The sequence below is a fragment of the Mixophyes fleayi genome, chromosome 2 (assembly GCF_038048845.1).
Source record: "Mixophyes fleayi isolate aMixFle1 chromosome 2, aMixFle1.hap1, whole genome shotgun sequence".
NCBI classification, from domain to species: Eukaryota; Metazoa; Chordata; class Amphibia; order Anura; family Limnodynastidae; genus Mixophyes; species Mixophyes fleayi.
The window spans coordinates 255541854-255551337 of record NC_134403.1 but is presented as its reverse complement, the minus strand read 5'-3'; positions in this window follow the sequence as shown (position 1 = coordinate 255551337).

Below are 9484 nucleotides of genomic sequence, written 5' to 3'. Positions count from 1 at the left end.
AGACAAATTAGGCAAAGTCCCCAAGCCATGACCCATCAGCCCCAATCATTCCAATTTGCATGTGGCCAAGTAAAATAAGCCCATTTTGGCTGGTGGTAATCTGGGTCAGTATGCTATTGGAGTGGGGTTTGCATGTAGATCGTGTTAAGGATCTCGGCACATTATGAAGGCATAAAGAAGCATTACTACATGTATTGCTATGTAATGTCACTGGTTCATTGTATAGATATATTCTCTTTAGAATTTGTTTCTCTACTACATAGAATGTGAAGTTTTGATATATTTGGGGTAATTCAGAGTCAAGTCAATTTTCTGTCAATGAGCTTAGCCCTAAACACCCTGTCAGTTCCCAACATTAAAAGACAAACTCATTGGGCCTGGACGGTAATACATATACACGTCTATTTAGACATCCATGCTTACATTAATTCTGCAAGCAATGTTGTTCTTTGTTAATAAAACTGTTGTCTTGGGATGATGATAGTTGATAGTAGGATCAGGTGGAGTTACAGCAGAGGTGTCACTAATTCTGGTCATTTCTTTTACAGTAGACAAGACCAGATGTCAAAATTTTGTGCTGAATCATTTGCATTATCCCTGGGTCTCTTGGGAAAGCTAACTTTTTTCCTAGCAACAGTTGTGTGAGAAACTGAAGGAGGAGACGCCGTCCTGTCATGTAACACTTGAGCTGTCATCTTGCTTACCAGGAGCTCCTTGCATCTCTTCAGATCTGGGTCAGTTGGCAACAAACAGAAGACATAGCTCTTAAACCGAGGATCAAACACAGTCGCCAAAATGTACTGATCCGATTTCAAGTCCGACATACTTAGCATAATTGCTTTTTTTAATCTCCTCCTTCAGTTTCTCAAGCTGCTTTTCCAAAAGTCTAATTAAGGGAATCACTTGACTCAAGCTAGCAGTGTCTGAACTCATTTCACAGGTGACTACTTCGAATGGTTTCAGCACCTTGCATAACACGGAAAGTATTCTCCACTGCGCTTAAGTAAAATACACCCCCCACCTTTCCCAATGTCATGGGTTGTGGAGTAAGCTTGGATGGCTTTTCCCTGTTCCTCCATCTGCAGAAGCATATACAGGGTGGAATTCCACCTTGTCACCACCTCTTGCTTCAGTTGGTGGCAGGGCAAATTTAATTGCTCTTGTAGCTGCTGCAATCTCATACATGCTGTTGCCGAATGTCGGAAATGTCCAGATATTTTACAGGCCAGAGACAGCATCTCCTGCACGTCCCTGTCATTTTTTTAAAAGCTTTGCACCACCAAGTGTATTGTGTAAGTAAAACAGGGAATGTGAGGGAATTCACCCAGCTGTAATGCTCTCACAATATTGGTGACGTTATCAGAAATTACATATCCTCAGGAGAGTACAAGCGGAATAAGCCATGTTGCAATGACATCCCTTAGTTTATGTAACAGATTGTCAGCTGTATGCCTCTTAGTGAAGCCGGTGATACACAGAGTAGCCTGCCTCTGAAAAATGTGACGTACTTGGGTACATGCTGCTGCTGTTCCTGCTGATAAAGGTGAATGACCAACCCAATGGGCTGTCACAGTCATATAATCTTTAGTTTTACCAGTTCCGCTTGTCCACATATCTGTGGATAAGTGTACAGTGGGTAGAATGGCATTTTGTAGCAAAATAATTAAAAAAAAAATTGAAAATGGTGTCGTGATGGAAATTGGTAACGGGGACACAAGACCTCAAGTAACTGTCTAAAACCATCTGTAATAATAGTGGATATTGGACGCTGATCTAATACTAGCATAGTTGCCATTGCATCTGTGATCCGGTTTGTAACTGGGTGACATTGCGCATACTTGCTTCCTCTTGCAAATGATAGTTTAACAATCAACTGTTGCAAACTACTAGTAGTCTTCTTCTTGGTCTGCTTCTGGGATGAAGATTCACCCCAAGCAGCAGCGGCAGTGGCACTAACGCTCAAGAATTCTTCTGAGGAATCCAGGATAATGGAGGAGTTATCGAGCCTTAGCAACTGGGATGCAGGACTAACTCTGATCGCTACTGAGGATATTGATGAGGATGGTGTTGTGTGGGTAGATTGCAGGCGTCGGGATGTAGGTGAGAGAAGGGACCTAGCTGATGATGGACTGCTTGTTGTTATTTTTTTTAGCATAAGTTTCTAATTTTACCAAAGGCTTCCCATGAAGTCGCTTCAAATGGCATAACATGGATGAGGTTCCTAGATGGTTAAGGTCCCTACTTCTAGTGACTGTGGCTTTACAAATACTACAAATGGCTAGACGACTGTTGTCTGGATTTGGGTAAAAATAATTCCACACATAAGAGGTGGAGTTTTTGGTCCAGACATGACAATGGCCTTCTTCTTATCATGTGCAAGAACTGCTTCCACTGGTGCAGGACTTGCACAAACAACATCATCCTCATCAACATTCTCGTTAGCACCCTCGTCTGCTACACAAATATACCCTTCATCCTGTTGGAATTCCAAAGTGGCATCCTCAATTTGTGTATCACCGGCTACACTTGTGCTGTATAGGCACACATCTGCAGAAATGCTGAAAGTGGCCTTCTTTATGGGTACACTATCAGAATAGTCAGGATTACACATAGCACTCGTGGATAGACTCTCCTCAGGCATTTGTGTCATTTGTGAATCTCCTCTAATGCCTTACTGTTTTCTTCCACCTCGGCTTTTACCCGTAAAAGTATTGCTTGGTCATGACTGACCTTTCAAGAAGATGCCTCAGTGACAGTTGCAGAACTAGCACTCATAGAGAAAGGCACAGGCCTCATTCTTTCCTTGCCACTGCGTGTGTAGAATGGCATGTTGGCAATTTTATTTTTTTCTGGAGATAACTTTGCCTGGATTACAGGTCTTTTTTTCTTGACCAAGGTGAAAGGTATTTTTGTTACATTTTGGTTTCCCTAACTTACAAACACTAAGCACTTTAACATAGGCTTTACCAGATGACGTAGAGGGATTACTATCATCATGGCTGGTGCCAGCAGCTGCTTAGTGCTCCTGCTCTTCTGTGTGATGCTGTGAATCCATTTTGATAACACCGTACAATTTGATTGCAAATTCAGAAGACCAAGCCTGCCAGCCCTAGTATTTGGATTTTAGCAATGACAATTAGCAATGGAGCTCTCCTCTTTCTGTGTTACCTATATAACACAGTACAATGTGACTGCAGATTTACACCAAGCCTGTCAGACCTAGTAATTCTTTCTATGTAAGCAATGACAATTAGCAATGGAGCAATGGAGCTCTCCTGAATTTCACTGTAGACTTTGAAGAACACTGTTATCCCCTCCTCTTTCTATTCTACCTATGATGCTGCCCAACTGCTCTACAGACTGCCAAGAACTGTGCTACTCCATCTGTGTCCCTCTGTGAAATGCCGCTGGATAGCCGTGGAGGGCAGTACTTCTAGAATCTAAAACTCGCAACGACGTAACAATGACGTTTTGCCTCATTTTCAATTCCAAGGGCGCGCGAAAGTCCCGAGCCGAGCCAATCTGCTACGTTCGGGTGTGTTCGGTTCTCGGGGAACCGAGCCTGAGCATTTCTGCATACAATGCATTTCTATAGTCTATCTTACTTCCTATAGATGTTCCTATTTTTAGCTAGTGGCACGCATACATGAACTTTTTAATTCAAAATCTATGCCCTAACAGTCATCACTATTAGTCGGCATTGATACCAGCCCTGTAATGGTTATAAATGATACTGCTGAAAGCAAGCACAGTTACGTAATAACCAGGATTGAATCGGCCCCATCTGCGTTGGAAGACCCTTACTGCACATGGCCTAAGTTCGTTTGCCCTATCCCTCCCCCATTTCACCTCTTAACGTTCTATGCATTCATAAGTGTTACTGGCTTTCAGATATGTATGCAATTGGCAGGACTACCATTGGTGCAGCAGATGGAGTGCAGTGGGGCCCATGGAGATAATGGAGCCCACTGCATCCCAGATGCAGAGGGTCGGGGGCCCCGGTTCTCTCCTCCCCACCTACCTGCACCGAGGCCCACAGCTCGCTATTTCTGCCTCTGGGTGGAAGGTCTGTTTCTGAGTATGTGCAGAGCTATTTCACGAAAGATATGTTACGCAAATGAACATGTGTTTGAACAAGAACCAAGCCCATAGAGTAGAGGAATATAAAAATAAATAAATATTGCTCATGACTAAAATTACTAAAAAGTATACAATGATCTACTGTAACATGAGCAGTCTGATAACGTAAACTTCCTATTAAGTCACATAGTAGAGCAGTTGCTCCTAGATTCAGAGAAGAGATCACAGTGAAACATATAAATGTCAATCTGACCCGCTTCATCTAGAAAATATTCATCTGCTCCTGTAAAAATCCCAATATGCAATTGGCTCTAAAAGACCAGTATCCACCACTTTAATTTATATTGTATAGTACACAGTGGTTGGAGTGGGGGTCTATATAGCATTATGTCACACTGCTACTTTAACTACTGCTTTGATTGTGAAATTATTACATTACATTCACTTATATTTTCCATAACGCAACTTCTAAAGTTCCACAGGCAATACGGCTATCTAATTAGCAGCCTGGGGGCCTCCAAAATATTGTATTACACATATCTGTGTCATCATGAGATATAAATACTCACTTGAAAGAGATGTACACACAGGGCTTAATTCATTACGGAAAGTAAGGTAAAAAAAAATAGTTTTCTTCTGGACAAAACCATGTTACAATGCAAGGGGTGCAATTAGTATTATTTTGCACACAAGATATATACTGTTTGTTTTTTTCATCTAGCATACAAATACTTGATAGCTTATTTGTACACTGAAATTTAAAGTTGATGTAGGACATGCTCTATCCCAATTATAAATCTGTCCTAAATTTACATCCCCCTCCAAAACAATATGGTTTTGCGCAATCAATTTTTTTGCTTTACTTTCCTTAATGAGTCAGGCTCACAAAGACCATTGATCAGAGAAGTGCCTTGTCACATGACACATAAAGATAAAGCGTCAATTATGGTACAAAGGAGCAAACCTGAGAGAAACTAGGATAAAGGAAAAACTAACAAATGGGCATACTGAGAATAATCACGTCATACCAGGAAGTAATCAAGTACACAACGTTGTCCTTAAAACCTTATTTCAATGAATGAATGAAAACCCATTTGTTTTTGTGGATGAAAGATCATCAATTTCTAGACTGAAAAAATTACTTTATAAAGTTAATGATATAAAATATAATATAACAAGTCAAAATATATTTATTAATCATGTGTAAATATATAAATATAATGCAATCAATATAGCAAATATAATGATTTATAATCATTGTTTATTGATGAGGCTCCACCGATTTTGCAGTGCTGTATAAACATTCATACGCAAACAGACCATAATCAAAATAAATATAAAAATAAATATTGGCGTAAGAGATAAAACAATAGCAGACTACACAACTTAGAGCAGAAAGAAAACTTTAAAAGAAAACAAGGAAGTTAGGTTCGGAGACAGGATGTAGAGAGTGCCCTTCTCGTGAGAGTCAACAATCTAGAGGAGCAGGGAAACAAACAGAGACAACGGGGGTGGTGGGATACAAGTGGAATGAGCAGGTGGAGTGTGTGGAGAGAGTTGTCTTAGGATGGGGCTGGGTATGCAGGCATGAAGAGGTGAGTTTTGAGACAATGCTTGAATAGGAGGTTGGAGCGAGTCTGGTCAGGTATAGATCAATGGCAGAAAGGAGTAGGCATGTACATGAGTTTTACTTAATAAGGTCTGAGACGTAGAAGGAGAGAAAAGAGAATGGTGACGAGAGGGAGTAAGGTTGAGGTGATAGTTTGAGGGAAGGGAGGAGTAAGAGAACCTTTGATTCCTTGACAGGGTAGAAGGTGGGTGAAGGAGGAGTTTATTTTCCTCTTGAAGTAAGAAGCAAAGTCATGGGCAATGAGGGAGGGCAGAGGGGAAGAGGAAGGGCAGAGATGATGGCAAAAAGGCAATGGGGTTTGGACTGGGAGAAAAAAGGGTTTTGAAGAAGTTTTGCTTGGCAAGAGAGAGGGCAGAGTAGTAAGAAGACAGGATGAACTTGAAGTGGATAAAATTGGAGTCAGAGCTGGATTTCTTCCATAGGCACTCAATAGAATGGAGTACCTTTGCAGGTAGTGAGTGAGCATAGAATGAGCTTGGAACATCAGAAGCAAAGTACTGTGACAGGGGGTGTCGGATACAGTGAAATACTAGAAGAAGACTGCTGTATTAGGGCTGGAAAAGGAGGAGAGGGGAGAGGAATGGTTCAAAGGTGGCAGACATGCAGGAGAAGACATCAGGTTGCTTAATGTATGCAAGTTTTTGTATGCAGGAGGAGGAGAGGGAGGTAAGGAGAGGTGGAAAGAGAAAAAGTTGTCATCAGAGAGCGGGAAGGATGCGTTAGAGAACTTAGCAATATCACAGAGGTGAGAGAACATGATGTCCATGGAGTAGCCAAAAGGATGCATGGGAAAAGAGGTCCAGAGAGTGTCACCATGGGCGTAGGTGAGAGAAAGGAGTTTGGAGGAAGAACCTTAAGTGTTAAAGTGTTAAGTACCAGTGAGGTTGTCAACAGGGATGTTGAAGTCCCCAAGAATGAGAGTGGGAAGGTTGGAGCAAAAGCCAGGCAGCAAACTTGTTGACACAGTGGTAGAGGAGGGGGTGGTATAGTTAGATCTGCAGTTAGCAGATGACTGCAATATGAAGATAATATGGGAGAACAGATGTAAGGTGTGAAGCTCAAAGGAAGATTAGGAGAGGGAGGTTTCAGGGAGAACAATTCTGAAGGCACAGCCAGGTGAAAATAGGCAGCCTTACGCAATCACCCTGGCGACCATCTAGGTGGGGAGTGTGCATAAAAGACAGACCACCATAGTAGATTGTGGCAGGTAAGGCTGTGTCACAAGGTGGGATGCAGAATTCAGTGAGGGCAAGGACACCGAAAGATTGAGACAGGAATAGGCAATGGGAAGTGGGTGGTAGGGTGACTTGGAAAAAACAATTATAGTGGATAGGGGAGTGATGGGGTAGATCCTGGACTCAGGAAAGAGTGTATGTGGAAGGAATGGTGAGGCTATGAAGTTTTGGAATGGGTGGGTGGCAGTAAGTGAAAGAACAGGGAGGGAGGAGGAGCAGAGAAGAAATGGGAGAAGTGATGAGATAGGATGGTGTAAAAGATTCATTTAAGGCTAATAAATTGTGATGGGAAGAAGAAGGTAGTACTACCCATGAAGGAATAGTATGTAATAGATGTAATGGAGATATGAGGAAAAGGTTAGAAAGAAAGGGGTAAAGAGGTAGTTAGAAATGTTGTCTATTGTGATGGTGTTGTTAGGAGGTAATAAGATACAGATGTTTAAATAACAACAGCAACTGACAGGCTTCACAAATCAGCTGTTCATTCCAACCAAGGTGCTTCTAATAGCCTTGTGATAAAATATTCTCATTGGAGAACAATTCTGGTTTCAAAATGTGAATTTTCCTTCACAGTTATAGAAGGAGTTGAAAGCAATGATAATTAAACTCACTTGGTCCAGCAGCTGAATTGATATGGCACTCAATAGATCATCTAAATAACGTTGTCCCTAACGCAATGACACTCTGTGATGTATAATACTGAATGTGATGCTAATATATATATAAATGTAAATAAGATATGTGTAAACGGTGATTTCTGATATTCTAACCTTACTTTGTTGGGCAGTTTCCCACTATCAGCATGATAGAAGGAGGAATTAACCATTGATCAAAATAACCATGTCTGAATGTGGGCAATGTGTTATTGAGCCTTTAAGGACATTTTGCATTCCTTAAATAATATAAAAGGAAAGATGCTGGGAAACATGGGAAGAGCAGGAAGGCATTGCTCTTACTGGGGTGCTCCACCCCTTTTATAGCATGCATACAAGACTGTCATCACTACTTTTGTCAAAATTATATATATATTTATATAAAACAAAAATAAGATTTATATAATAGATGTTAATTGAAAAAGCTTTAACACTTAAGTTTCTATGCAAAGCTAAAAAAACACAGGATATTTGTTTGCCCTCAGCCTTTAATTTTTACTTTATGGGTATAGACATAATTCACTAAATTTTAAATTGAAAGTGAAAATGAAAGAAAATGGGTTGGTCTTATGTAAACTTTTATTCTTTTATAGCATGTATACAAGACTGTCATCACTACTGCTCGGAACTTAGGCTAGCCCTTTAGCTGGAGCAAGACATAAGGCAGAAAACCTAGTAACTTCCAGATGCACAGAGCTGGATACGGACATGGCTTACTTTACATTGACTATGGCAAACACCCCTTCACTGATCCCATAGGCTGTAGTAAGTGACCTTTGTGTGCGCTGGTGCACGGAACAAGACTGCGTTAATGGTCGTATGTCCAGGTTCTGGGCATGCGCAGGGTGATTTTGCTTACGATATGCTCAAAATCTGCTGATAAGTGTCTTGAAGAATGTTCTAATGAGACCAAGATTGAATTTTTGGCCTTAACACTAAGCATTGAGTTTGGAGCAAGTCTAACACTGCATATCATCTGAAGAACACTATCCCTACTGTCAAGCATGGCGACAGAAGCAGAATCCTATGGGATTACTTATCTGTTTCAGGTACTGGAAAACAAGTTACAAGGCAACATAGATGGACTAAGATAAAGATCAGTGTTCAGATGTACATAGCTAGTAGAGACTTACCCCAATAGACTTACAGCTGTAATTACAGCTACATACTTATGTATTCAATTAATTTCTGCTTTTTATTTGTAATTAAGAAAAATATTTTAAAAGATTTTTCTATTTGACATTACAGAGTATTAGGCCAGCCAGGTTACAGTGGCCAGATCCCTAGCTGTTAAGTGCTGTGAAGCATAAATGAGAGCTGGGCTAAATTATTTTAGTAGATGGTGGCCCCCTTTACTAATTAAAATTTGTTCAAGCAATGAAAAAAACAAAAGTACAAATATATTCCCCACACTTCATTTCAAAACACCTTTTTTTTCTTCTATTCTCTTTTCTAGAAGTGTTCTTTCTTCATCCCACTCTTATCTTTCACATATTTGTTTTTTTGTGATCCTTTGTTTTGGCTACTCTCCATCTCAGTAGAGACTGAGAGGTTCTTAAAGGTAACTTATATAGACTGTCCTCTGAGCTCTAATTGCAGTTGATACATGAAAAGTGGAAGTAAAATATTATTTTTCCCCCCACCACTCTCTGCCACCATTCTTACTTAGTAGGTGGGAGGTACAGAGAGGCCTATATTGTGGTTGCTCTGTATTTTCTTTCCACTGCAGCAACAAAATGTCACATAGTTAGCAAGGTTGAAAAAAGACAACAGTCCCATACTGATTGTTGACAGGCTTGCTGGTCTTAAATTTTCCCGGTGTTATGAGCTGCGGCGGCTCACTCGTCTCTGCTGGTCCCGGCCGTTGTTATGGTGACCGGTACGTC